Source organism: Phyllobates terribilis, unplaced genomic scaffold (assembly GCF_046119375.1).
Source record: "Phyllobates terribilis strain yellow unplaced genomic scaffold, ASM4611937v1 Scaffold_249__1_contigs__length_2872098, whole genome shotgun sequence".
Lineage (NCBI taxonomy): Eukaryota > Metazoa > Chordata > Amphibia > Anura > Dendrobatidae > Phyllobates > Phyllobates terribilis.
The window spans coordinates 307,617-333,265 of NW_027363009.1; the positions used below are offsets into that span (position 1 = coordinate 307,617).

At 47.7% G+C, this 25,649-nt stretch overlaps 15 non-coding genes and 1 pseudogene across 15 annotated transcripts; all 16 read right to left on the minus strand.

Moving 5' to 3' along the window:
- Positions 1–884: 884 nt before the first annotated feature.
- On the minus strand, positions 885–1,075 carry LOC141218517 (U2 spliceosomal RNA). Its single transcript, XR_012287213.1, has one exon. It is a non-coding gene; the product is annotated as a U2 spliceosomal RNA (small nuclear RNA).
- Positions 1,076–2,196: 1,121 nt separating this feature from the next.
- Positions 2,197–2,389, minus strand: LOC141218333 (U2 spliceosomal RNA). Its single transcript, XR_012287087.1, has one exon. It is a non-coding gene; the product is annotated as a U2 spliceosomal RNA (small nuclear RNA).
- A 5,564-nt stretch (positions 2,390–7,953) lies between these two features.
- LOC141218399 (U2 spliceosomal RNA) lies at positions 7,954–8,031 on the minus strand (annotated as a pseudogene).
- Positions 8,032–9,156: 1,125 nt separating this feature from the next.
- LOC141218518 (U2 spliceosomal RNA) lies at positions 9,157–9,347 on the minus strand. The gene has a single exon (XR_012287214.1). It is a non-coding gene; the product is annotated as a U2 spliceosomal RNA (small nuclear RNA).
- Positions 9,348–10,467: 1,120 nt separating this feature from the next.
- On the minus strand, positions 10,468–10,658 carry LOC141218519 (U2 spliceosomal RNA). Its single transcript, XR_012287215.1, has one exon. It is a non-coding gene; the product is annotated as a U2 spliceosomal RNA (small nuclear RNA).
- Positions 10,659–11,778: 1,120 nt separating this feature from the next.
- On the minus strand, positions 11,779–11,969 carry LOC141218097 (U2 spliceosomal RNA). The gene has a single exon (XR_012286859.1). It is a non-coding gene; the product is annotated as a U2 spliceosomal RNA (small nuclear RNA).
- A 1,121-nt stretch (positions 11,970–13,090) lies between these two features.
- Positions 13,091–13,281, minus strand: LOC141218520 (U2 spliceosomal RNA). The gene has a single exon (XR_012287216.1). It is a non-coding gene; the product is annotated as a U2 spliceosomal RNA (small nuclear RNA).
- Positions 13,282–14,401: 1,120 nt separating this feature from the next.
- Positions 14,402–14,592, minus strand: LOC141218246 (U2 spliceosomal RNA). The gene has a single exon (XR_012286999.1). It is a non-coding gene; the product is annotated as a U2 spliceosomal RNA (small nuclear RNA).
- A 1,120-nt stretch (positions 14,593–15,712) lies between these two features.
- On the minus strand, positions 15,713–15,903 carry LOC141218521 (U2 spliceosomal RNA). The gene has a single exon (XR_012287217.1). It is a non-coding gene; the product is annotated as a U2 spliceosomal RNA (small nuclear RNA).
- Positions 15,904–17,024: 1,121 nt separating this feature from the next.
- Positions 17,025–17,215, minus strand: LOC141218522 (U2 spliceosomal RNA). The gene has a single exon (XR_012287218.1). It is a non-coding gene; the product is annotated as a U2 spliceosomal RNA (small nuclear RNA).
- Positions 17,216–18,335: 1,120 nt separating this feature from the next.
- On the minus strand, positions 18,336–18,526 carry LOC141218523 (U2 spliceosomal RNA). Its single transcript, XR_012287219.1, has one exon. It is a non-coding gene; the product is annotated as a U2 spliceosomal RNA (small nuclear RNA).
- A 1,117-nt stretch (positions 18,527–19,643) lies between these two features.
- Positions 19,644–19,834, minus strand: LOC141218525 (U2 spliceosomal RNA). The gene has a single exon (XR_012287221.1). It is a non-coding gene; the product is annotated as a U2 spliceosomal RNA (small nuclear RNA).
- A 1,122-nt stretch (positions 19,835–20,956) lies between these two features.
- LOC141218526 (U2 spliceosomal RNA) lies at positions 20,957–21,147 on the minus strand. Its single transcript, XR_012287222.1, has one exon. It is a non-coding gene; the product is annotated as a U2 spliceosomal RNA (small nuclear RNA).
- A 1,118-nt stretch (positions 21,148–22,265) lies between these two features.
- LOC141218124 (U2 spliceosomal RNA) lies at positions 22,266–22,456 on the minus strand. Its single transcript, XR_012286885.1, has one exon. It is a non-coding gene; the product is annotated as a U2 spliceosomal RNA (small nuclear RNA).
- A 1,126-nt stretch (positions 22,457–23,582) lies between these two features.
- On the minus strand, positions 23,583–23,773 carry LOC141218527 (U2 spliceosomal RNA). The gene has a single exon (XR_012287223.1). It is a non-coding gene; the product is annotated as a U2 spliceosomal RNA (small nuclear RNA).
- A 1,122-nt stretch (positions 23,774–24,895) lies between these two features.
- Positions 24,896–25,086, minus strand: LOC141218107 (U2 spliceosomal RNA). The gene has a single exon (XR_012286869.1). It is a non-coding gene; the product is annotated as a U2 spliceosomal RNA (small nuclear RNA).
- Positions 25,087–25,649: the final 563 nt, after the last annotated feature.

A 25,649-nucleotide genomic window follows, 5' to 3' on the forward strand; every position in this document is an offset into this window, starting at 1 on the left:
AAGGGAGGAGAACCAATTAAGGCGGGGGGGGGGGTGGAACGAGCAGCTGTCTACCCTTAGCAGGAGGGTTGCTGATTAATTACCTCTCCTGCTGCTGCTGCTGCTGGCTGTCCAGCAGCAGACTGAAGGTGGCTGCTGCTGTGCGCAGGTATATAAAGGCTCAGAGCCTATTATGACACGCGCAGCCAGCGTTCCATTGCCACATTCCGTCTACTGCAGGCGGGATACCTGGATGGCTGAATGTCACTGAGAAGCTCACAGAGACCGCCATAAGCAACAGTTTAAAAGAATGCCACAGACTAATCAACCAAACTTTTTGGGTTGGTTTCTCTTTTATAGTCTGCAGGCATTAAATGAAAGAAGTCAGTGTTCCAGCAGAGGGAGACAACGTTTCAGAAAAGGCATTGTAGCAAACCAAAAAAGAAATTTTAAGCGCAGCAGAGTAACCAGCTCACATACCTGTTAGCTCAGGTGAGTTTAAAAGGCTGCTGTTGATAACAAGGGCATTTGCTAAATAGATGGTGTGTGTGCAACAATATACTGAAAGGTCAATTATATTGTGCAGCTTATCTCACCACCTGTAGTTATTTAGGTGAAAGCTCCAAAATGCTTGCCTAATATGTCTGTTTATCCAAAAGGAAGTATAGAGGGAGAGCTAGATAGATAGCATTGCATTACATTACATTACATGGCAATGCAATGCACAGTTGCTGAAGTTGAACCAAAATGAGCTTGTCATCTGGCTTCTGCAACTTTTAACATGAAAAATCCAATGAGGAGAAGAAAAGCAAAGCCAAAGAGTCCATCCCAAAATCCGACAAACAAGCAAAATGAACAAAAAGCATTGAATTCAATTCTTTCTGATTTTAGAAACTGCATTAAAGAAGGGGTGCACCGGTCCTGGAGATACTGCAATACCAGGTCAATGCGTGGAGTGGACAGAGCAAGCTCTTTTTCCATCTCCCTGTTCTAAAAATCCATTTAATATATGGTCCCCAGATAGGGGACGTATCAGATATTAAACTGATAAGAACAGATACTACACTTGATCTTAGCCAAAAGGCCGAGAAGCGATAACCAGAATTGGTTTCCGACTACGGTGCCACCCAAGGATTCTGAAAAGTCCATTTGTGGAGATGGCCACCTGGACTCCCGTTAAGAAGACATGCTGTCAACCTCTAGATCCCTCACATGCCTGCACTTTTCGGCTTGCTGCTGCTGCAATCCACGCGTTTTAGATCTGCATAACTCCACCTCTTTTAGCACAGTACCCTCAACCCCCGGCTGTTCCCACCCGCCTCAACACCGTTGGAAGGGAGGAGAACCAATTAAGGGGGGGGGGGGGGTGGAACGAGCAGCTGTCTACCCTTAGCAGGAGGGTTGCTGATTAATTACCTCTCCTGCTGCTGCTGCTGCTGGCTGTCCAGCAGCAGACTGAAGGTGGCTGCTGCTGTGCGCAGGTATATAAAGGCTCAGAGCCTATTATGACACGCGCAGCCAGCGTTCCATTGCCACATTCCGTCTACTGCAGGCGGGATACCTGGATGGCTGAATGTCACTGAGAAGCTCACAGAGACCGCCATAAGCAACAGTTTAAAAGAATGCCACAGACTAATCAACCAAACTTTTTGGGTTGGTTTCTCTTTTATAGTCTGCAGGCATTAAATGAAAGAAGTCAGTGTTCCAGCAGAGGGAGACAACGTTTCATAAAAGGCATTGTAGCAAACCAAAAAAGAAATTTTAAGCGCAGCAGAGTAACCAGCTCACATACCTGTTAGCTCAGGTGAGTTTAAAAGGCTGCTGTTGATAACAAGGGCATTTGCTAAATAGATGGTGTGTGTGCAACAATATACTGAAAGGTCAATTATATTGTGCAGCTTATCTCACCACCTGTAGTTATTTAGGTGAAAGCTCCAAAATGCTTGCCTAATATGTCTGTTTATCCAAAAGGAAGTATAGAGGGAGAGCTAGATAGATAGCATTGCATTACATTACATTACATGGCAATGCAATGCACAGTTGCTGAAGTTGAACCAAAATGAGCTTGTCATCTGGCTTCTGCAACTTTTAACATGAAAAATCCAATGAGGAGAAGAAAAGCAAAGCCAAAGAGTCCATCCCAAAATCCGACAAACAAGCAAAATGAACAAAAAGCATTGAATTCAATTCTTTCTGATTTTAGAAACTGCATTAAAGAAGGGGTGCACCGGTCCTGGAGATACTGCAATACCAGGTCAATGCGTGGAGTGGACAGAGCAAGCTCTTTTTCCATCTCCCTGTTCTAAAAATCCATTTAATATATGGTCCCCAGATAGGGGACGTATCAGATATTAAACTGATAAGAACAGATTTTTTGATTGAATATATCTTTTATTAGCACAAAAAATAAGTTAACAGACAGTGTACAGTGCCGCAGCCCAGTACACACAGAATTCTACATCATATTTACATAGCATGAGGATACGACGCACTAACTAGACACATCACACCCCTATGCTACACAAAACACTCAATCTGAAAGAAAAAGCATGTCAATCAATACAGTACGACGAATCGTGATAAGGGATGGGGATTGGGAAAAAGGGGATGGGGAGGGGAAAATCACAGGCCCGAAGCTTTATTGAAAGACAAGACACATAAGGGGAGAGGGGGAGGAGGGGTTTAGTCCTCATCCTCGTCCTCCGGACCGTCCACGATGGAATAGTCTCTGAGCAGGCTGTGGATCAGCCTGCGGCAGTCCTGGATGGACATCCTCTCCCTCCTCAAGATGAGCCGGTTCCTGGCGACCCAAACGGCATCCTTGAAGCAGTTCATAAGGCGCCAAGCCTCCTGGATGGCTCCGACGGTATGAACCCCAGGGAAGAGTCCGTAAAGCACAGAATGGTGCGATAGGCTCGCCCTGGGGACAGAGTTCCTCAGGTCGTCCTCAAGGGCAGTCAACAGGCGCTGTGCAAATCCGCAGTCCCAAAAAGTGTGCAAAGATCTTTCCTCCACGAAGGGGCACCTTGGGCAGTACCGGGTCTTGCACAGGTTCCGGGCATGCATGAATGACCGGACGGGCAGTCCGCCCTGAATCGCCATCCACGACAAGTCCTTGTGCCCGTTGGTCAGCCTGTCAGACGACACATTTGTCCACACAGTCTCCAGCGTGTCCTGGTGAAGTCCTGTGATGTTCTCCACGTCATCCTTGGCTCTGATGAGCTTGTGGATAGTTTTGGGCTTCCACAAGTCGGGCTTGAGTCCCTCCAGTTGATGTTCCCCCACAAATCGAACGACGTCTCCGTAGAACCATGGCGTCGTCCAGTTGTAGGGGAAGGAGCTGTCCCACTTGTCCCAGCCGAGTCGCCTCCAAAGAGGAAGCAGGAAGAAGCGAGACATGGACCTGCCCGCGGAGCCATTCTTGACTTGCAAAGTCCGGCGGACACAATCACACACAAAAGAGGATCGCAGGAGGGTGGGGATATCTGGAACGCCCTTCCCACCCTTGCGAGGCTCCTTGTACATGACGGCCCGCCTGACTCTGTACATCTTGGATCCCCAGACAAAGTGAAACACTGTCCTGGTAATGGCCCTGCACACAGTGACGTGTGGGGGCCAGGCCTGCGCCGTGTACTGCAAGACGGGCAGGACCTCATTACGCAGGACGAGTGCCTTACCCTCACAAGTGAGGTGTCTGAGGCTCCAGAGTCCGATCCGTTGCTTCACTTTGGCCAAGCGTTCTTGCCAGGACTTGAGGGCCGCTCCTTCCTTCCCGAACCAGACTCCCAGCACCTTGAGGAAATCCGGTTGAATGTTGAAGGGGAAGGGGGCGGAGGAGGCCGGCTGCCAATCCCCGAAGAGCATGGCTTCCGACTTCCTGCAGTTGACTTTGGCCCCTGAAGCCCGGCCGAACCTCTCACACGTCTGGACGAGGGCGTCGACTGAACCACGATCAGCGCAGAAGACGGTGACGTCGTCCATGTAGAGCGAGCACTTGACCTCGTGTCGTCCCGGACCCGGTGCGGTGATCCCTCTGATCTCTCCATTCTGTCGGATAGCCTCTGCGAAGAGTTCTATAACACAAACAAAAAGAAGAGGTGATAGAGGGCAGCCTTGTCTGACCCCAGAGAGGACAGGGAAGGGGTCAGTCTTCCAGCCGTTCACCAACACCGAGCTGTGGATATCAAAATACATCAGACGGACATACGAACAAAACATGTTACCCAAACCTAACCGGTGCAGAGCTCGGCCCATGAACTCGTGGGAAACCCGGTCGAAGGCCTTCTCCTGATCCAAGGAGACCAGGGCCGCGTGTGCGCGGCGGACCTTGATGTACTCGACCGTGTCCCGCACGAGAGCGAGGCTGTCTGCGATGCGACGTCCAGGGATGCCGCAGGTCTGGTCCGGTTTGATGATCCGTCCGATGACCGTCTTAAGTCGTGTCGCCATCGTCTTGGCCAGGATCTTGTAGTCCACGTTGAGCAGAGTGATGGGACGCCAATTCCTCAGGTCGCACCTCTCTCCCTTCCGCTTGTACAGGATCATGACCATTCCTTCCCTCAAAGATGGAGGCATTCTACCCTCCACCACCATCTCCTCGTACAGGTCCAACAGGTCCGGACAGATGAGGTCTCCCAGCGTTACATAGAGCTCCGCTGGAAGACCATCACTGCCCGGGGTCCTGCCGGTCCTAAAGGATTTAGCGGCAGAGAGCAATTCGCCCACCATCAGAGGTTTGTCCAAGGCTGCCGTGCCTGCAGGATCAAGATGGTTAGTGATACCTGACAGGAACTTATCAGCAGCGTCGGGGTCGGTAGTCTTGTGGGAGTAGAGTTCGCTGTAGAAGTCGCTGACGACCCTCATCACGTCCTCCTTCCCACGTCGCATGTTTCCGCTCTCGTCTCGCAGCTCGTTCAGGGGCGTGTGACCGGCATGAAGTTTCCTGAAAAAGAATGAGTTACATTTCTCACCCTTCTCCAGATTCTCCACTTTGGAACGGAAGACGATTCGCTTGGACTCCTCCTCAAAGTGCCTTTTCAGGCTCTTCTTGGTCTCCTCCAGCTCCTCCCTCACGTCCCAGCCGCAGTGAAGAAGGTCCTGCAGCGACCGCAGCTCGCGCTGCAGCCCTCTGAAGTCCCTCCTCTTCTCACACGCCTGTTGTCGACCCTTGGCCTGAAAGAAACAGCGAAACTCAAGTTTAACATATTCCCACCAATCAGAGACTGTTTGGAAGCTACCCTTGTAGGACTGCCACATTGCGTAGGCTGCTCTCAGCTCCTCCACGACTTCATCCTGAGCCAGCAGAGCACAATTCAGCTTCCAGGAGCCGGGGCCGGACGGAAAACCGTCGCCGAGGACACCTTGTAAGTGAATGGCTCTGTGGTCGGAGAAGAAGCAGGGGACCATCGAGTGCCTACTCTGCCTGACTGCCCGAGAGGTGAACACAAAGTCAATCCTGGAGCGGAGTGAGCCATCGGGTCGGCTCCACGAATAGTTCGTGGAGCCTCTCCCCATGGAGCCCACCACGTCCTGAAGAGAGGCCTCGGTTACCATCTCGATGAGCAGCTTGGACGTGATGTCCAACTTGGCAGATGTGCCAGAACTACGACCATCCTCCTCGATGGGGCAGTTGAAATCCCCGGCCATCACTAAGGTCCTGGTGGTGGCAAGCTGAAGCCGCAGGGTCTGGAAAAGCTCCAAACGCTCATTCTTCAGTGGGGACGCATACACGTTGATGAACCTGACAGGTTCTCCTGCCCAGTTGCCATCTACAACAAGAGCCCTGCCGCAGATGAGCTCCTGGACGGACTCAAGCGTGAATGCGCCCCCCCTGATCAGAATTGCGACCCCCGCAGACTTGCAGTCACCCCCACCGGACCAGTAGGATGGACCGTGGGACCACTCCCTGGCCAGATGTTTGAAGGACCTAGAGGAGGGAAGGGAACATTCCTGCAACATATAAACATCACACAACTGGGAAGTAAGGAAGGCATAAATAGTCTGACGTCTGAACTTGTCCTTGATGCTCCTGACATTAATGGAAAATAACTTAATATTAGCCATCATGTAGGGAAAACAGAAAAAGTTAGCGCAGGCAATACACCTTAGTTACCACTCCGGTCGGGTGGTCCCTCGTCGGTGTTGACTGCTGGTGACGGGATCACCAGCAGGCCCTCTTCCTCCATCTGGTCAAGCAGCGCGGCCTCGATCTCGGCAACCACCAGTTCCTCCTCTTCTGGCTCGGCCACCAGGGTCTCAACCATGTGCTCCATCTCTTCTGGCTCAGGGAGGGTATCCTCCTTTTCGCCTACGAAATCCAGAATCTTCTTTTTGGAGGATTCAGTAGCAGGGCTGTCCTCCACCTTCCTCTTTCCCCGGGTTGGAACTGGGGAGACAAGAAGGGGAAAATCCTCCTCGGAATAGATAGCGGCGGGTGGAGGAAAGGTTAATTCCACCGCTACCATGGTCTGGGGAGGGAGAGTGGCTGCCGGGGCAGGGGAAAGGACACCTGCTGAGGAGTAGGGGAAGGAGGAAGAGGAAGTGGAATCCTCAGCAGGGGTGGCCGGGGTGGGGGGGGATTGGACGGGGGTGGCAGGGGGAGGGATCGAGAGAGGGGTGACAGAACTCTTACCCTCCTTTGACTTTTTCTTCTGCTTCGGAGCTGTTGGGACCGTCGCTGGGGCTTTGGCCACCGACTCCTTGACCGCTTTGGCCTTGGTCGTCTCGGCCTTGGCCGCTGGGGCCTTGGTCGTCGCGTCCTTGACCTTCACAGGCCTGGTCGTCGGGGCCTTGTCCTCCGGAGCTGGGGTCGTCGCAACCACCGATGCCCAGGATCTCTCACGCTTGGGGCAATCCTTGTATAGATGAGCCGCCAGCCCACACAGGTTGCAGGACGTCTTCTTCGGGCAGTCCTTCGAGCTGTGTCCCGTCACTCGACAAATCCTGCAGGCATCCTCCTTGCAGTCCTTCATCTCGTGGCCGTTCTTGCCGCATCTCCTGCAGTTCCGCGGCATGTCCGGGTAATAGATGAGGCCGTAGGAGTTGCCCAGGGAGAATGTCGGGGGCAGGTGCCGAAGTCCGTCTGAGTACGCCAGGTCCCTGTGAAGTCTAACGGTCACCGACCACTTACCTGTCCAGAAGCCGAGTCCATTCAGGATGTGAGAGGGTTCCTTCACAACCAAACAGAAGCGTCTCAAGAAGGTACAGATGTCTTGGCCTGGGGTGTGCGGGTTGCGCATGGAGACCGTGATCCTCCTTTCGTCCCTCTGGATAGGGCAGCTACCTGTAAAGGCAGAGAAAGAATTATCCGGTCCTTTTGCGCTTACCATTTCCCAGAACCTCCTGCAGGTGTTCACAGTGGCGAAGGTGACGAAGAAGATCCCCGTCAAGAAGGTCTGGATGCTGAGGGTGTCCGACCTGGAGAAGCCTCGATCCAGCAGCATCTTCTGGCAGAACACGTCCGAGGACATGTCCGGCACCCTCCCATCCACTTCCTTCAGCTTCAGGGCCACCGTCTGCCGCATCCATGGCTCCAGGGCTGGAGCTTCGTGGCGGGGCTTCTGGTTTCCCTTCTGCTGGCCAGTCGTGGAGGCAGAGTCCTTGGGGTCAGAATCGGCTCCTGGCTGGGCCCTCCTGGCTGTCCCCTGCTCCAGGCTCTTCTTTTCAGCCTTCCTCGCAGCGCTTGCCATGGCTTTCCTCCTGCAGTTACTTCTTGGAGCTGGATCTGGAACTCTTCCCGGAATGGGTGGAGCTATGCAGATTCTTCTCCCGTCATGTTCTGGACAAATTCCCCGAAAGGTCTTTGTCTCGATGATTTTCTTCCTCGAAGATTCCACAGGACAGCCCGATTCTTCTCCGAGTCATCGTCTTCTTCTGGATTCTTTAGAGCTTCTTCCTCCCACCGATATCCGCCTTCCTTCTCCGATGTCAGCTGGGCTCCGAAGCTCTTCTCCTTCCGAGTTCGATCGCTCTCGTCAAGTGTAGATCGTAGCTCTTGTGTTCTTAAAAGAACAGATACTACACTTGATCTTAGCCAAAAGGCCGAGAAGCGATAACCAGAATTGGTTTCCGACTACGGTGCCACCCAAGGATTCTGAAAAGTCCATTTGTGGAGATGGCCACCTGGACTCCCGTTAAGAAGACATGCTGTCAACCTCTAGATCCCTCACATGCCTGCACTTTTTGGCTTACTGCTGCTGCAATCCACGCGTTTTAGATCTGCATAACTCCACCTCTTTTAGCACAGTACCCTCAACCCCCGGCTGTTCCCACCCGCCTCAACACCGTTGGAAGGGAGGAGAACCAATTAAGGCGGGGGGGGGGGGGGGTGGAACGAGCAGCTGTCTACCCTTAGCAGGAGGGTTGCTGATTAATTACCTCTCCTGCTGCTGCTGCTGCTGGCTGTCCAGCAGCAGACTGAAGGTGGCTGCTGCTGTGCGCAGGTATATAAAGGCTCAGAGCCTATTATGACACGCGCAGCCAGCGTTCCATTGCCACATTCCGTCTACTGCAGGCGGGATACCTGGATGGCTGAATGTCACTGAGAAGCTCACAGAGACCGCCATAAGCAACAGTTTAAAAGAATGCCACAGACTAATCAACCAAACTTTTTGGGTTGGTTTCTCTTTTATAGTCTGCAGGCATTAAATGAAAGAAGTCAGTGTTCCAGCAGAGGGAGACAACGTTTCAGAAAAGGCATTGTAGCAAACCAAAAAAGAAATTTTAAGCGCAGCAGAGTAACCAGCTCACATACCTGTTAGCTCAGGTGAGTTTAAAAGGCTGCTGTTGATAACAAGGGCATTTGCTAAATAGATGGTGTGTGTGCAACAATATACTGAAAGGTCAATTATATTGTGCAGCTTATCTCACCACCTGTAGTTATTTAGGTGAAAGCTCCAAAATGCTTGCCTAATATGTCTGTTTATCCAAAAGGAAGTATAGAGGGAGAGCTAGATAGATAGCATTGCATTACATTACATTACATGGCAATGCAATGCACAGTTGCTGAAGTTGAACCAAAATGAGCTTGTCATCTGGCTTCTGCAACTTTTAACATGAAAAATCCAATGAGGAGAAGAAAAGCAAAGCCAAAGAGTCCATCCCAAAATCCGACAAACAAGCAAAATGAACAAAAAGCATTTAATTCAATTATTTCTGATTTTAGAAACTGCATTAAAGAAGGGGTGCACCGGTCCTGGAGATACTGCAATACCAGGTCAATGCGTGGAGTGGACAGAGCAAGCTCTTTTTCCATCTCCCTGTTCTAAAAATCCATTTAATATATGGTCCCCAGATAGGGGACGTATCAGATATTAAACTGATAAGAACAGATACTACACTTGATCTTAGCCAAAAGGCCGAGAAGCGATAACCAGAATTGGTTTCCGACTACGGTGCCACCCAAGGATTCTGAAAAGTCCATTTGTGGAGATGGCCACCTGGACTCCCGTTAAGAAGACATGCTGTCAACCTCTAGATCCCTCACATGCCTGCACTTTTCGGCTTGCTGCTGCTGCAATCCACGCGTTTTAGATCTGCATAACTCCACCTCTTTTAGCACAGTACCCTCAACCCCCGGCTGTTCCCACCCGCCTCAACACCGTTGGAAGGGAGGAGAACCAATTAAGGCGGGGGGGGGGTGGAACGAGCAGCTGTATACCCTTAGCAGGAGGGTTGCTGATTAATTACCTCTCCTGCTGCTGCTGCTGCTGGCTGTCCAGCAGCAGACTGAAGGTGGCTGCTGCTGTGCGCAGGTATATAAAGGCTCAGAGCCTATTATGACACGCGCAGCCAGCGTTCCATTGCCACATTCCGTCTACTGCAGGCGGGATACCTGGATGGCTGAATGTCACTGAGAAGCTCACAGAGACCGCCATAAGCAACAGTTTAAAAGAATGCCACAGACTAATCAACCAAACTTTTTGGGTTGGTTTCTCTTTTATAGTCTGCAGGCATTAAATGAAAGAAGTCAGTGTTCCAGCAGAGGGAGACCACGTTTCAGAAAAGGCATTGTAACAAACCAAAAAAGAAATTTTAAGCGCAGCAGAGTAACCAGCTCACATACCTGTTAGCTCAGGTGAGTTTAAAAGGCTGCTGTTGATAACAAGGGCATTTGCTAAATAGATGGTGTGTGTGCAACAATATACTGAAAGGTCAATTATATTGTGCAGCTTATCTCACCACCTGTAGTTATTTAGGTGAAAGCTCCAAAATGCTTGCCTAATATGTCTGTTTATCCAAAAGGAAGTATAGAGGGAGAGCTAGATAGATAGCATTGCATTACATTACATTACATGGCAATGCAATGCACAGTTGCTGAAGTTGAACCAAAATGAGCTTGTCATCTGGCTTCTGCAACTTTTAACATGAAAAATCCAATGAGGAGAAGAAAAGCAAAGCCAAAGAGTCCATCCCAAAATCCGACAAACAAGCAAAATGAACAAAAAGCATTGAATTCAATTCTTTCTGATTTTAGAAACTGCATTAAAGAAGGGGTGCACCGGTCCTGGAGATACTGCAATACCAGGTCAATGCGTGGAGTGGACAGAGCAAGCTCTTTTTCCATCTCCCTGTTCTAAAAATCCATTTAATATATGGTCCCCAGATAGGGGACGTATCAGATATTAAACTGATAAGAACAGATACTACACTTGATCTTAGCCAAAAGGCCGAGAAGCGATAACCAGAATTGGTTTCCGACTACGGTGCCACCCAAGGATTCTGAAAAGTCCATTTGTGGAGATGGCCACCTGGACTCCCGTTAAGAAGACATGCTGTCAACCTCTAGATCCCTCACATGCCTGCACTTTTCGGCTTGCTGCTGCTGCAATCCACGCGTTTTAGATCTGCATAACTCCACCTCTTTTAGCACAGTACCCTCAACCCCCGGCTGTTCCCACCCGCCTCAACACCGTTGGAAGGGAGGAGAACCAATTAAGGCGGGGGGGGGGTGGAACGAGCAGCTGTCTACCCTTAGCAGGAGGGTTGCTGATTAATTACCTCTCCTGCTGCTGCTGCTGCTGGCTGTCCAGCAGCAGACTGAAGGTGGCTGCTGCTGTGCGCAGGTATATAAAGGCTCAGAGCCTATTATGACACGCGCAGCCAGCGTTCCATTGCCACATTCCGTCTACTGCAGGCGGGATACCTGGATGGCTGAATGTCACTGAGAAGCTCACAGAGACCGCCATAAGCAACAGTTTAAAAGAATGCCACAGACTAATCAACCAAACTTTTTGGGTTGGTTTCTCTTTTATAGTCTGCAGGCATTAAATGAAAGAAGTCAGTGTTCCAGCAGAGGGAGACAACGTTTCAGAAAAGGCATTGTAGCAAACCAAAAAAGAAATTTTAAGCGCAGCAGAGTAACCAGCTCACATACCTGTTAGCTCAGGTGAGTTTAAAAGGCTGCTGTTGATAACAAGGGCATTTGCTAAATAGATGGTGTGTGTGCAACAATATACTGAAAGGTCAATTATATTGTGCAGCTTATCTCACCACCTGTAGTTATTTAGGTGAAAGCTCCAAAATGCTTGCCTAATATGTCTGTTTATCCAAAAGGAAGTATAGAGGGAGAGCTAGATAGATAGCATTGCATTACATTACATTACATGGCAATGCAATGCACAGTTGCTGAAGTTGAACCAAAATGAGCTTGTCATCTGGCTTCTGCAACTTTTAACATGAAAAATCCAATGAGGAGAAGAAAAGCAAAGCCAAAGAGTCCATCCCAAAATCCGACAAACAAGCAAAATGAACAGAAAGCATTGAATTCAATTCTTTCTGATTTTAGAAACTGCATTAAAGAAGGGGTGCACCGGTCCTGGAGATACTGCAATACCAGGTCAATGCGTGGAGTGGACAGAGCAAGCTCTTTTTCCATCTCCCTGTTCTAAAAATCCATTTAATATATGGTCCCCAAATAGGGGACCTATCAGATATTAAACTGATAAGAACAGATACTACACTTGATCTTAGCCAAAAGGCCGAGAAGCGATAACCAGAATTGGTTTCCGACTACGGTGCCACCCAAGGATTCTGAAAAGTCCATTTGTGGAGATGGCCACCTGGACTCCCGTTAAGAAGACATGCTGTCAACCTCTAGATCCCTCACATGCCTGCACTTTTCGGCTTGCTGCTGCTGCAATCCACGCGTTTTAGATCTGCATAACTCCACCTCTTTTAGCACAGTACCCTCAACCCCCGGCTGTTCCCACCCACCTCAACACCGTTGGAAGGGAGGAGAACCAATTAAGGCGGGGGGGGGGGTGGAACGAGCAGCTGTCTACCCTTAGCAGGAGGGTTGCTGATTAATTACCTCTCCTGCTGCTGCTGCTGCTGGCTGTCCAGCAGCAGACTGAAGGTGGCTGCTGCTGTGCGCAGGTATATAAAGGCTCAGAGCCTATTATGACACGCGCAGCCAGCGTTCCATTGCCACATTCCGTCTACTGCAGGCGGGATACCTGGATGGCTGAATGTCACTGAGAAGCTCACAGAGACCGCCATAAGCAACAGTTTAAAAGAATGCCACAGACTAATCAACCAAACTTTTTGGGTTGGTTTCTCTTTTATAGTCTGCAGGCATTAAATGAAAGAAGTCAGTGTTCCAGCAGAGGGAGACAACGTTTCAGAAAAGGCATTGTAGCAAACCAAAAAAGAAATTTTAAGCGCAGCAGAGTAACCAGCTCACATACCTGTTAGCTCAGGTGAGTTTAAAAGGCTGCTGTTGATAACAAGGGCATTTGCTAAATAGATGGTGTGTGTGCAACAATATACTGAAAGGTCAATTATATTGTGCAGCTTATCTCACCACCTGTAGTTATTTAGGTGAAAGCTCCAAAATGCTTGCCTAATATGTCTGTTTATCCAAAAGGAAGTATAGAGGGAGAGCTAGATAGATAGCATTGCATTACATTACATTACATGGCAATGCAATGCACAGCTGCTGAAGTTGAACCAAAATGAGCTTGTCATCTGGCTTCTGCAACTTTTAACATGAAAAATCCAATGAGGAGAAGAAAAGCAAAGCCAAAGAGTCCATCCCAAAATCCGACAAACAAGCAAAATGAACAAAAAGCATTGAATTCAATTCTTTCTGATTTTAGAAACTGCATTAAAGAAGGGGTGCACCGGTCCTGGAGATACTGCAATACCAGGTCAATGCGTGGAGTGGACAGAGCAAGCTCTTTTTCCATCTCCCTGTTCTAAAAATCCATTTAATATATGGTCCCCAGATAGGGGACGTATCAGATATTAAACTGATAAGAACAGATACTACACTTGATCTTAGCCAAAAGGCCGAGAAGCGATAACCAGAATTGGTTTCCGACTACGGTGCCACCCAAGGATTCTGAAAAGTCCATTTGTGGAGATGGCCACCTGGACTCCCGTTAAGAAGACATGCTGTCAACCTCTAGATCCCTCACATGCCTGCACTTTTCGGCTTGCTGCTGCTGCAATCCACGCGTTTTAGATCTGCATAACTCCACCTCTTTTAGCACAGTACCCTCAACCCCCGGCTGTTCCCACCCGCCTCAACACCGTTGGAAGGGAGGAGAACCAATTAAGGCGGGGGGGGGGTGGAACGAGCAGCTGTCTACCCTTAGCAGGAGGGTTGCTGATTAATTACCTCTCCTGCTGCTGCTGCTGCTGGCTGTCCAGCAGCAGACTGAAGGTGGCTGCTGCTGTGCGCAGGTATATAAAGGCTCAGAGCCTATTATGACACGCGCAGCCAGCGTTCCATTGCCACATTCCGTCTACTGCAGGCGGGATACCTGGATGGCTGAATGTCACTGAGAAGCTCACAGAGACCGCCATAAGCAACAGTTTAAAAGAATGCCACAGACTAATCAACCAAACTTTTTGGGTTGGTTTCTCTTTTATAGTCTGCAGGCATTAAATGAAAGAAGTCAGTGTTCCAGCAGAGGGAGACAACGTTTCAGAAAAGGCATTGTAGCAAACCAAAAAAGAAATTTTAAGCGCAGCAGAGTAACCAGCTCACATACCTGTTAGCTCAGGTGAGTTTAAAAGGCTGCTGTTGATAACAAGGGCATTTGCTAAATAGATGGTGTGTGTGCAACAATATACTGAAAGGTCAATTATATTGTGCAGCTTATCTCACCACCTGTAGTTATTTAGGTGAAAGCTCCAAAATGCTTGCCTAATATGTCTGTTTATCCAAAAGGAAGTATAGAGGGAGAGCTAGATAGATAGCATTGCATTACATTACATTACATGGCAATGCAATGCACAGTTGCTGAAGTTGAACCAAAATGAGCTTGTCATCTGGCTTCTGCAACTTTTAACATGAAAAATCCAATGAGGAGAAGAAAAGCAAAGCCAAAGAGTCCATCCCAAAATCCGACAAACAAGCAAAATGAACAAAAAGCATTGAATTCAATTCTTTCTGATTTTAGAAACTGCATTAAAGAAGGGGTGCACCGGTCCTGGAGATACTGCAATACCAGGTCAATGCGTGGAGTGGACAGAGCAAGCTCTTTTTCCATCTGCCTGTTCTAAAAATCCATTTAATATATGGTCCCCAGATAGGGGACGTATCAGATATTAAACTGATAAGAACAGATACTACACTTGATCTTAGCCAAAAGGCCGAGAAGCGATAACCAGAATTGGTTTCCGACTACGGTGCCACCGAAGGATTCTGAAAAGTCCATTTGTGGAGATGGCACCTGGACTCCCGTTAAGAAGACATGCTGTCAACCTCTAGATCCCTCACATGCCTGCACTTTTCGGCTTGCTGCTGCTGCAATCCACGCGTTTTAGATCTGCATAACTCCACCTCTTTTAGCACAGTACCCTCAACCCCCGGCTGTTCCCACCCGCCTCAACACCGTTGGAAGGGAGGAGAACCAATTAAGGCGGGGGGGGGGGTGGAACGAGCAGCTGTCTACCCTTAGCAGGAGGGTTGCTGATTAATTACCTCTCCTGCTGCTGCTGCTGCTGGCTGTCCAGCAGCAGACTGAAGGTGGCTGCTGCTGTGCGCAGGTATATAAAGGCTCAGAGCCTATTATGACACGCGCAGCCAGCGTTCCATTGCCACATTCCGTCTACTGCAGGCGGGATACCTGGATGGCTGAATGTCACTGAGAAGCTCACAGAGACCGCCATAAGCAACAGTTTAAAAGAATGCCACAGACTAATCAACCAAACTTTTTGGGTTGGTTTCTCTTTTATAGTCTGCAGGCATTAAATGAAAGAAGTCAGTGTTCCAGCAGAGGGAGACAACGTTTCAGAAAAGGCATTGTAGCAAACCAAAAAAGAAATTTTAAGCGCAGCAGAGTAACCAGCTCACATACCTGTTAGCTCAGGTGAGTTTAAAAGGCTGCTGTTGATAACAAGGGCATTTGCTAAATAGATGGTGTGTGTGCAACAATATACTGAAAGGTCAATTATATTGTGCAGCTTATCTCACCACCTGTAGTTATTTAGGTGAAAGCTCCAAAATGCTTGCCTAATATGTCTGTTTATCCAAAAGGAAGTATAGAGGGAGAGCTAGATAGATAGCATTGCATTACATTACATTACATGGCAATGCAATGCACAGTTGCTGAAGTTGAACCAAAATGAGCTTGTCATCTGGCTTCTGCAACTTTTAACATGAAAAATCCAATGAGGAGAAGAAAAGCAAAGCCAAAGAGTCCATCCCAAAATCCGACAAACAAGCAAAATGAACAAAAAGCATTGAATTCAATTCTTTCTGATTTTAGAAACTGCATTAAAGAAGGGGTGCACCGGTCCTGGAGATACTGCAATACCAGGTCAATGCGTGGAGTGGACAGAGCAAGCTCTTTTTCCATCTCCCTGTTCTAAAAATCCATTTAATATATGGTCCCCAGATAGGGGACGTATCAGATATTAAACTGATAAGAACAGATACTACACTTGATCTTAGCCAAAAGGCCGAGAAGCGATAACCAGAATTGGTTTCCGACTACGGTGCCACCCAAGGATTCTGAAAAGTCCATTTGTGGAGATGGCCACCTGGACTCCCGTTAAGAAGACATGCTGTCAACCTCTAGATCCCTCACATGCCTGCACTTTTCGGCTTGCTGCTGCTGCAATCCACGCGTTTTAGATCTGCATAACTCCACCTCTTTTAGCACAGTACCCTCAACCCCCGGCTGTTCCCACCCGCCTCAACACCGTTGGAAGGGAGGAGAACCAATTAAGGCGGGGGGGGGGGTGGAACGAGCAGCTGTCTACCCTTAGCAGGAGGGTTGCTGATTAATTACCTCTCCTGCTGCTGCTGCTGCTGGCTGTCCAGCAGCAGACTGAAGGTGGCTGCTGCTGTGCGCAGGTATATAAAGGCTCAGAGCCTATTATGACACGCGCAGCCAGCGTTCCATTGCCACATTCCGTCTACTGCAGGCGGGATACCTGGATGGCTGAATGTCACTGAGAAGCTCACAGAGACCGCCATAAGCAACAGTTTAAAAGAATGCCACAGACTAATCAACCAAACTTTTTGGGTTGGTTTCTCTTTTATAGTCTGCAGGCATTAAATGAAAGAAGTCAGTGTTCCAGCAGAGGGCGACAACGTTTCAGAAAAGGCATTGTAGCAAACCAAAAAAGAAATTTTAAGCGCAGCAGAGTAACCAGCTCACATACCTGTTAGCTCAGGTGAGTTTAAAAGGCTGCTGTTGATAACAAGGGCATTTGCTAAATAGATGGTGTGTGTGCAACAATATACTGAAAGGTCAATTATATTGTGCAGCTTATCTCACCACCTGTAGTTATTTAGGTGAAAGCTCCAAAATGCTTGCCTAATATGTCTGTTTATCCAAAAGGAAGTATAGAGGGAGAGCTAGATAGATAGCATTGCATTACATTACATTACATGGCAATGCAATGCACAGTTGCTGAAGTTGAACCAAAATGAGCTTGTCATCTGGCTTCTGCAACTTTTAACATGAAAAATCCAATGAGGAGAAGAAAAGCAAAGCCAAAGAGTCCATCCCAAAATCCGACAAACAAGCAAAATGAACAAAAAGCATTGAATTCAATTCTTTCTGATTTTAGAAACTGCATTAAAGAAGGGGTGCACCGGTCCTGGAGATACTGCAATACCAGGTCAATGCGTGGAGTGGACAGAGCAAGCTCTTTTTCCATCTCCCTGTTCTAAAAATCCATTTAATATATGGTCCCCAGATAGGGGACGTATCAGATATTAAACTGATAAGAACAGATACTACACTTGATCTTAGCCAAAAGGCCGAGAAGCGATAACCAGAATTGGTTTCCGACTACGGTGCCACCCAAGGATTCTGAAAAGTCCATTTGTGGAGATGGCCACCTGGACTCCCGTTAAGAAGACATGCTGTCAACCTCTAGATCCCTCACATGCCTGCACTTTTCGGCTTGCTGCTGCTGCAATCCACGCGTTTTAGATCTGCATAACTCCACCTCTTTTAGCACAGTACCCTCAACCCCCGGCTGTTCCCACCCGCCTCAACACCGTTGGAAGGGAGGAGAACCAATTAAGGCGGGGGGGGGGTGGAACGAGCAGCTGTCTACCCTTAGCAGGAGGGTTGCTGATTAATTACCTCTCCTGCTGCTGCTGCTGCTGGCTGTCCAGCAGCAGACTGAAGGTGGCTGCTGCTGTGCGCAGGTATATAAAGGCTCAGAGCCTATTATGACACGCGCAGCCAGCGTTCCATTGCCACATTCCGTCTACTGCAGGCGGGATACCTGGATGGCTGAATGTCACTGAGAAGCTCACAGAGACCGCCATAAGCAACAGTTTAAAAGAATGCCACAGACTAATCAACCAAACTTTTTGGGTTGGTTTCTCTTTTATAGTCTGCAGGCATTAAATGAAAGAAGTCAGTGTTCCAGCAGAGGGAGACAACGTTTCAGAAAAGGCATTGTAGCAAACCAAAAAAGAAATTTTAAGCGCAGCAGAGTAACCAGCTCACATACCTGTTAGCTCAGGTGAGTTTAAAAGGCTGCTGTTGATAACAAGGGCATTTGCTAAATAGATGGTGTGTGTGCAACAATATACTGAAAGGTCAATTATATTGTGCAGCTTATCTCACCACCTGTAGTTATTTAGGTGAAAGCTCCAAAATGCTTGCCTAATATGTCTGTTTATCCAAAAGGAAGTATAGAGGGAGAGCTAGATAGATAGCAGTGCATTACATTACATTACATGGCAATGCAATGCACAGTTGCTGAAGTTGAACCAAAATGAGCTTGTCATCTGGCTTCTGCAACTTTTAACATGAAAAATCCAATGAGGAGAAGAAAAGCAAAGCCAAAGAGTCCATCCCAAAATCCGACAAACAAGCAAAATGAACAAAAAGCATTGAATTCAATTCTTTCTGATTTTAGAAACTGCATTAAAGAAGGGGTGCACCGGTCCTGGAGATACTGCAATACCAGGTCAATGCGTGGAGTGGACAGAGCAAGCTCTTTTTCCATCTCCCTGTTCTAAAAATCCATTTAATATATGGTCCCCAGATAGGGGACGTATCAGATATTAAACTGATAAGAACAGATACTACACTTGATCTTAGCCAAAAGGCCGAGAAGCGATAACCAGAATTGGTTTCCGACTACGGTGCCACCCAAGGATTCTGAAAAGTCCATTTGTGCAGATGGCCACCTGGACTCCCGTTAAGAAGACATGCTGTCAACCTCTAGATCCCTCACATGCCTGCACTTTTCGGCTTGCTGCTGCTGCAATCCACGCGTTTTAGATCTGCATAACTCCACCTCTTTTAGCACAGTACCCTCAACCCCCGGCTGTTCCCACCCGCCTCAACACCGTTGGAAGGGAGGAGAACCAATTAAGGCGGGGGGGGGGGGTGGAACGAGCAGCTGTCTACCCTTAGCAGGAGGGTTGCTGATTAATTACCTCTCCTGCTGCTGCTGCTGCTGGCTGTCCAGCAGCAGACTGAAGGTGGCTGCTGCTGTGCGCAGGTATATAAAGGCTCAGAGCCTATTATGACACGCGCAGCCAGCGTTCCATTGCCACATTCCGCCTACTGCAGGCGGGATACCTGGATGGCTGAATGTCACTGAGAAGCTCACAGAGACCGCCATAAGCAACAGTTTAAAAGAATGCCACAGACTAATCAACCAAACTTTTTGGGTTGGTTTCTCTTTTATAGTCTGCAGGCATTAAATGAAAGAAGTCAGTGTTCTAGCAGAGGGAGACAACGTTTCAGAAAAGGCATTGTAGCAAACCAAAAAAGAAATTTTAAGCGCAGCAGAGTAACCAGCTCACATACCTGTTAGCTCAGGTGAGTTTAAAAGGCTGCTGTTGATAACAAGGGCATTTGCTAAATAGATGGTGTGTGTGCAACAATATACTGAAAGGTCAATTATATTGTGCAGCTTATCTCACCACCTGTAGTTATTTAGGTGAAAGCTCCAAAATGCTTGCCTAATATGTCTTTTTATCCAAAAGGAAGTATAGAGGGAGAGCTAGATAGATAGCATTGCATTACATTACATGGCAATGCAATGCACAGTTGCTGAAGTTGAACCAAAATGAGCTTGTCATCTGGCTTCTGCAACTTTTAACATGAAAAATCCAATGAGGAGAAGAAAAGCAAAGCCAAAGAGTCCATCCCAAAATCCGACAAACAAGCAAAATGAACAAAAAGCATTGAATTCAATTCTTTCTGATTTTAGAAACTGCATTAAAGAAGGGGTGCACCGGTCCTGGAGATACTGCAATACCAGGTCAATGCGTGGAGTGGACAGAGCAAGCTCTTTTTCCATCTCCCTGTTCTAAAAATCCATTTAATATATGGTCCCCAGATAGGGGACGTATCAGATATTAAACTGATAAGAACAGATACTACACTTGATCTTAGCCAAAAGGCCGAGAAGCGATAACCAGAATTGGTTTCCGACTACGGTGCCACCCAAGGATTCTGAAAAGTCCATTTGTGGAGATGGCCACCTGGACTCCCGTTAAGAAGACATGCTGTCAACCTCTAGATCCCTCACATGCCTGCACTTTTCGGCTTGCTGCTGCTGCAATCCACGCGTTTTAGATCTGCATAACTCCACCTCTTTTAGCACAGTACCCTCAACCCCCGGCTGTTCCCACCCGCCTCAACACTGTTGGAAGGGAGGAGAACCAATTAAGGCGGGGGGGGGTGGAACGAGCAGCTGTCTACCCTTAGCAGGAGGGTTGCTGATTAATTACCTCTCCTGCTGCTGCTGCTGCTGCTGGCTGTCCAGCAGCAGACTGAAGGTGGCTGCTGCTGTGCGCAGGTATATAAAGGCTCAGAGCCTATTATGACACGCGCAGCCAGCGTTCCATTGCCACATTCCGTCTACTGCAGGCGGGATACCTGGATGGCTGAATGTCACTGAGAAGCTCACAGAGACCGCCATAAGCAACAGTTTAAAAGAATGCCACAGACTAATCAACCAAACTTTTTGGGTTGGTTTCTCTTTTATAGTCTGCAGGCATTAAATGAAAGAAGTCAGTGTTCCAGCAGAGGGAGACAACGTTTCAGAAAAGGCATTGTAGCAAACCAAAAAAGAAATTTTAAGCGCAGCAGAGTAACCAGCTCACATACCTGTTAGCTCAGGTGAGTTTAAAAGGCTGCTGTTGATAACAAGGGCATTTGCTAAATAGATGGTGTGTGTGCAACAATATACTGAAAGGTCAATTATATTGTGCAGCTTATCTCACCACCTGTAGTTATTTAGGTGAAAGCTCCAAAATGCTTGCCTAATATGTCTGTTTATCCAAAGGGAAGTATAGAGGGAGAGCTAGATAGATAGCATTGCATTACATTACATTACATGGCAATGCAATGCACAGTTGCTGAAGTTGAACCAAAATGAGCTTGTCATCTGGCTTCTGCAACTTTTAACATGAAAAATCCAATGAGGAGAAGAAAAGCAAAGCCAAAGAGTCCATCCCAAAATCCGACAAACAAGCAAAATGAACAAAAAGCATTGAATTCAATTCTTTCTGATTTTAGAAACTGCATTAAAGAAGGGGTGCACCGGTCCTGGAGATACTGCAATACCAGGTCAATGCGTGGAGTGGACAGAGCAAGCTCTTTTTCCATCTCCCTGTTCTAAAAATCCATTTAATATATGGTCCCCAGATAGGGGACGTATCAGATATTAAACTGATAAGAACAGATACTACACTTGATCTTAGCCAAAAGGCCGAGAAGCGATAACCAGAATTGGTTTCCGACTACGGTGCCACCCAAGGATTCTGAAAAGTCCATTTGTGGAGATGGCCACCTGGACTCCCGTTAAGAAGACATGCTGTCAACCTCTAGATCCCTCACATGCCTGCACTTTTCGGCTTGCTGCTGCTGCAATCCACGCGTTTTAGATCTGCATAACTCCACCTCTTTTAGCACAGTACCCTCAACCCCCGGCTGTTCCCACCCGCCTCAACACCGTTGGAAGGGAGGAGAACCAATTAAGGCGGGGGGGGTGGAACGAGCAGCTGTCTACCCTTAGCAGGAGGGTTGCTGATTAATTACCTCTCCTGCTGCTGCTGCTGCTGGCTGTCCAGCAGCAGACTGAAGGTGGCTGCTGCTGTGCGCAGGTATATAAAGGCTCAGAGCCTATTATGACACGCGCAGCCAGCGTTCCATTGCCACATTCCGTCTACTGCAGGCGGGATACCTGGATGGCTGAATGTCACTGAGAAGCTCACAGAGACCGCCATAAGCAACAGTTTAAAAGAATGCCACAGACTAATCAACCAAACTTTATGGGTTGGTTTCTCTTTTATAGTCTGCAGGCATTAAATGAAAGAAGTCAGTGTTCCAGCAGAGGGAGACAACGTTTCAGAAAAGGCATTGTAGCAAACCAAAAAAGAAATTTTAAGCGCAGCAGAGTAACCAGCTCACATACCTGTTAGCTCAGGTGAGTTTAAAAGGCTGCTGTTGATAACAAGGGCATTTGCTAAATAGATGGTGTGTGTGCAACAATATACTGAAAGGTCAATTATATTGTGCAGCTTATCTCACCACCTGTAGTTATTTAGGTGAAAGCTCCAAAATGCTTGCCTAATATGTCTGTTTATCCAAAAGGAAGTATAGAGGGAGAGCTAGATAGATAGCATTGCATTACATTACATTACATGGCAATGCAATGCACAGTTGCTGAAGTTGAACCAAAATGAGCTTGTCATCTGGCTTCTGCAACTTTTAACATGAAAAATCCAATGAGGAGAAGAAAAGCAAAGCCAAAGAGTCCATCCCAAAATCCGACAAACAAGCAAAATGAACAAAAAGCATTGAATTCAATTATTTCTGATTTTAGAAACTGCATTAAAGAAGGGGTGCACCGGTCCTGGAGATACTGCAATACCAGGTCAATGCGTGGAGTGGACAGAGCAAGCTCTTTTTCCATCTCCCTGTTCTAAAAATCCATTTAATATATGGTCCCCAGATAGGGGACGTATCAGATATTAAACTGATAAGAACAGATACTACACTTGATCTTAGCCAAAAGGCCGAGAAACGATAACCAGAATTGGTTTCCGACTACGGTGCCACCCAAGGATTCTGAAAAGTCCATTTGTGGAGATGGCCACCTGGACTCCCGTTAAGAAGACATGCTGTCAACCTCTAGATCCCTCACATGCCTGCACTTTTCGGCTTGCTGCTGCTGCAATCCACGCGTTTTAGATCTGCATAACTCCACCTCTTTTAGCACAGTACCCTCAACCCCCGGCTGTTCCCACCCGCCTCAACACCGTTGGAAGGGAGGAGAACCAATTAAGGCGGGGGGGGGGGGGTGGAACGAGCAGCTGTCTACCCTTAGCAGGAGGGTTGCTGATTAATTACCTCTCCTGCTGCTGCTGCTGCTGCTGGCTGTCCAGCAGCAGACTGAAGGTGGCTGCTGCTGTGCGCAGGTATATAAAGGCTCAGAGCCTATTATGACACGCGCAGCCAGCGTTCCATTGCCACATTCCGTCTACTGCAGGCGGGATACCTGGATGGCTGAATGTCACTGAGAAGCTCACAGAGACCGCCATAAGCAACAGTTTAAAAGAATGCCACAGACTAATCAACCAAACTTTTTGGGTTGGTTTCTCTTTTATAGTCTGCAGGCATTAAATGAAAGAAGTCAGTGTTCCAGCAGAGGGAGACAACGTTTCAGAAAAGGCATTGTAGCAAACCAAAAAAGAAATTTTAAGCGCAGCAGAGTAACCAGCTCACATACCTGTTAGCTCAGGTGAGTTTAAAAGGCTGCTGTTGATAACAAGGGCATTTGCTAAATAGATGGTGTGTGTGCAACAATATACTGAAAGGTCAATTATATTGTGCAGCTTATCTCACCACCTGTAGTTATTTAGGTGAAAGCTCCAAAATGCTTGCCTAATATGTCTGTTTATCCAAAAGGAAGTATAGAGGGAGAGCTAGATAGATAGCATTGCATTACATTACATTACATGGCAATGCAATGCACAGTTGCTGAAGTTGAACCAAAATGAGCTTGTCATCTGGCTTCTGCAACTTTTAACATGAAAAATCCAATGAGGAGAAGAAAAGCAAAGCCAAAGAGTCCATCCCAAAATCCGACAAACAAGCAAAATGAACAAAAAGCATTGAATTCAATTCTTTCTGATTTTAGAAACTGCATTAAAGAAGGGGTGCACCGGTCCTGGAGATACTGCAATACCAGGTCAATGCGTGGAGTGGACAGAGCAAGCTCTTTTTCCATCTCCCTGTTCTAAAAATCCATTTAATATATGGTCCCCAGATAGGGGACGTATCAGATATTAAACTGATAAGAACAGATACTACACTTGATCTTAGCCAAAAGGCCGAGAAGCGATAACCAGAATTGGTTTCCGACTACGGTGCCACCCAAGGATTCTGAAAAGTCCATTTGTGGAGATGGCCACCTGGACTCCCGTTAAGAAGACATGCTGTCAACCTCTAGATCCCTCACATGCCTGCACTTTTCGGCTTGCTGCTGCTGCAATCCACGCGTTTTAGATCTGCATAACTCCACCTCTTTTAGCACAGTACCCTCAACCCCCGGCTGTTCCCACCCGCCTCAACACCGTTGGAAGGGAGGAGAACCAATTAAGGCGGGGGGGGGGGGTGGAACGAGCAGCTGTCTACCCTTAGCAGGAGGGTTGCTGATTAATTACCTCTCCTGCTGCTGCTGCTGCTGGCTGTCCAGCAGCAGACTGAAGGTGGCTGCTGCTGTGCGCAGGTATATAAAGGCTCAGAGCCTATTATGACACGCGCAGCCAGCGTTCCATTGCCACATTCCGTCTACTGCAGGCGGGATACCTGGATGGCTGAATGTCACTGAGAAGCTCACAGAGACCGCCATAAGCAACAGTTTAAAAGAATGCCACAGACTAATCAACCAAACTTTTTGGGTTGGTTTCTCTTTTATAGTCTGCAGGCATTAAATGAAAGAAGTCAGTGTTCCAGCAGAGGGAGACAACGTTTCAGAAAAGGCATTGTAGCAAACCAAAAAAGAAATTTTAAGCGCAGCAGAGTAACCAGCTCACATACCTGTTAGCTCAGGTGAGTTTAAAAGGCTGCTGTTGATAACAAGGGCATTTGCTAAATAGATGGTGTGTGTGCAACAATATACTGAAAGGTCAATTATATTTTGCAGCTTATCTCACCACCTGTAGTTATTTAGGTGAAAGCTCCAAAATGCTTGCCTAATATGTCTGTTTATCCAAAAGGAAGTATAGAGGGAGAGCTAGATAGATAGCATTGCATTACATTACATTACATGGCAATGCAATGCACAGTTGCTGAAGTTGAACCAAAATGAGCTTGTCATCTGGCTTCTGCAACTTTTAACATGAAAAATCCAATGAGGAGAAGAAAAGCAAAGCCAAAGAGTCCATCCCAAAATCCGACAAACAAGCAAAATGAACAAAAAGCATTGAATTCAATTCTTTCTGATTTTAGAAACTGCATTAAAGAAGGGGTGCACCGGTCCTGGAGATACTGCAATACCAGGTCAATGCGTGGAGTGGACAGAGCAAGCTCTTTTTCCATCTCCCTGTTATAAAAATCCATTTAATATATGGTCCCCAGATAGGGGACGTATCAGATATTAAACTGATAAGAACAGATACTACACTTGATCTTAGCCAAAAGGCCGAGAAGCGATAACCAGAATTGGTTTCCGACTACGGTGCCACCCAAGGATTCTGAAAAGTCCATTTGTGGAGATGGCCACCTGGACTCCCGTTAAGAAGACATGCTGTCAACCTCTAGATCCCTCACATGCCTGCACTTTTCGGCTTGCTGCTGCTGCAATCCACGCGTTTTAGATCTGCATAACTCCACCTCTTTTAGCACAGTACCCTCAACCCCCGGCTGTTCCCACCCGCCTCAACACCGTTGGAAGGGAGGAGAACCAATTAAGGCGGGGGGGGGGGTGGAACGAGCAGCTGTCTACCCTTAGCAGGAGGGTTGCTGATTAATTACCTCTCCTGCTGCTGCTGCTGCTGGCTGTCCAGCAGCAGACTGAAGGTGGCTGCTGCTGTGAGCAGGTATATAAAGGCTCAGAGCCTATTATGACACGCGCAGCCAGCGTTCCATTGCCACATTCCGTCTACTGCAGGCGGGATACCTGGATGGCTGAATGTCACTGAGAAGCTCACAGAGACCGCCATAAGCAACAGTTTAAAAGAATGCCACAGACTAATCAACCAAACTTTTTGGGTTGGT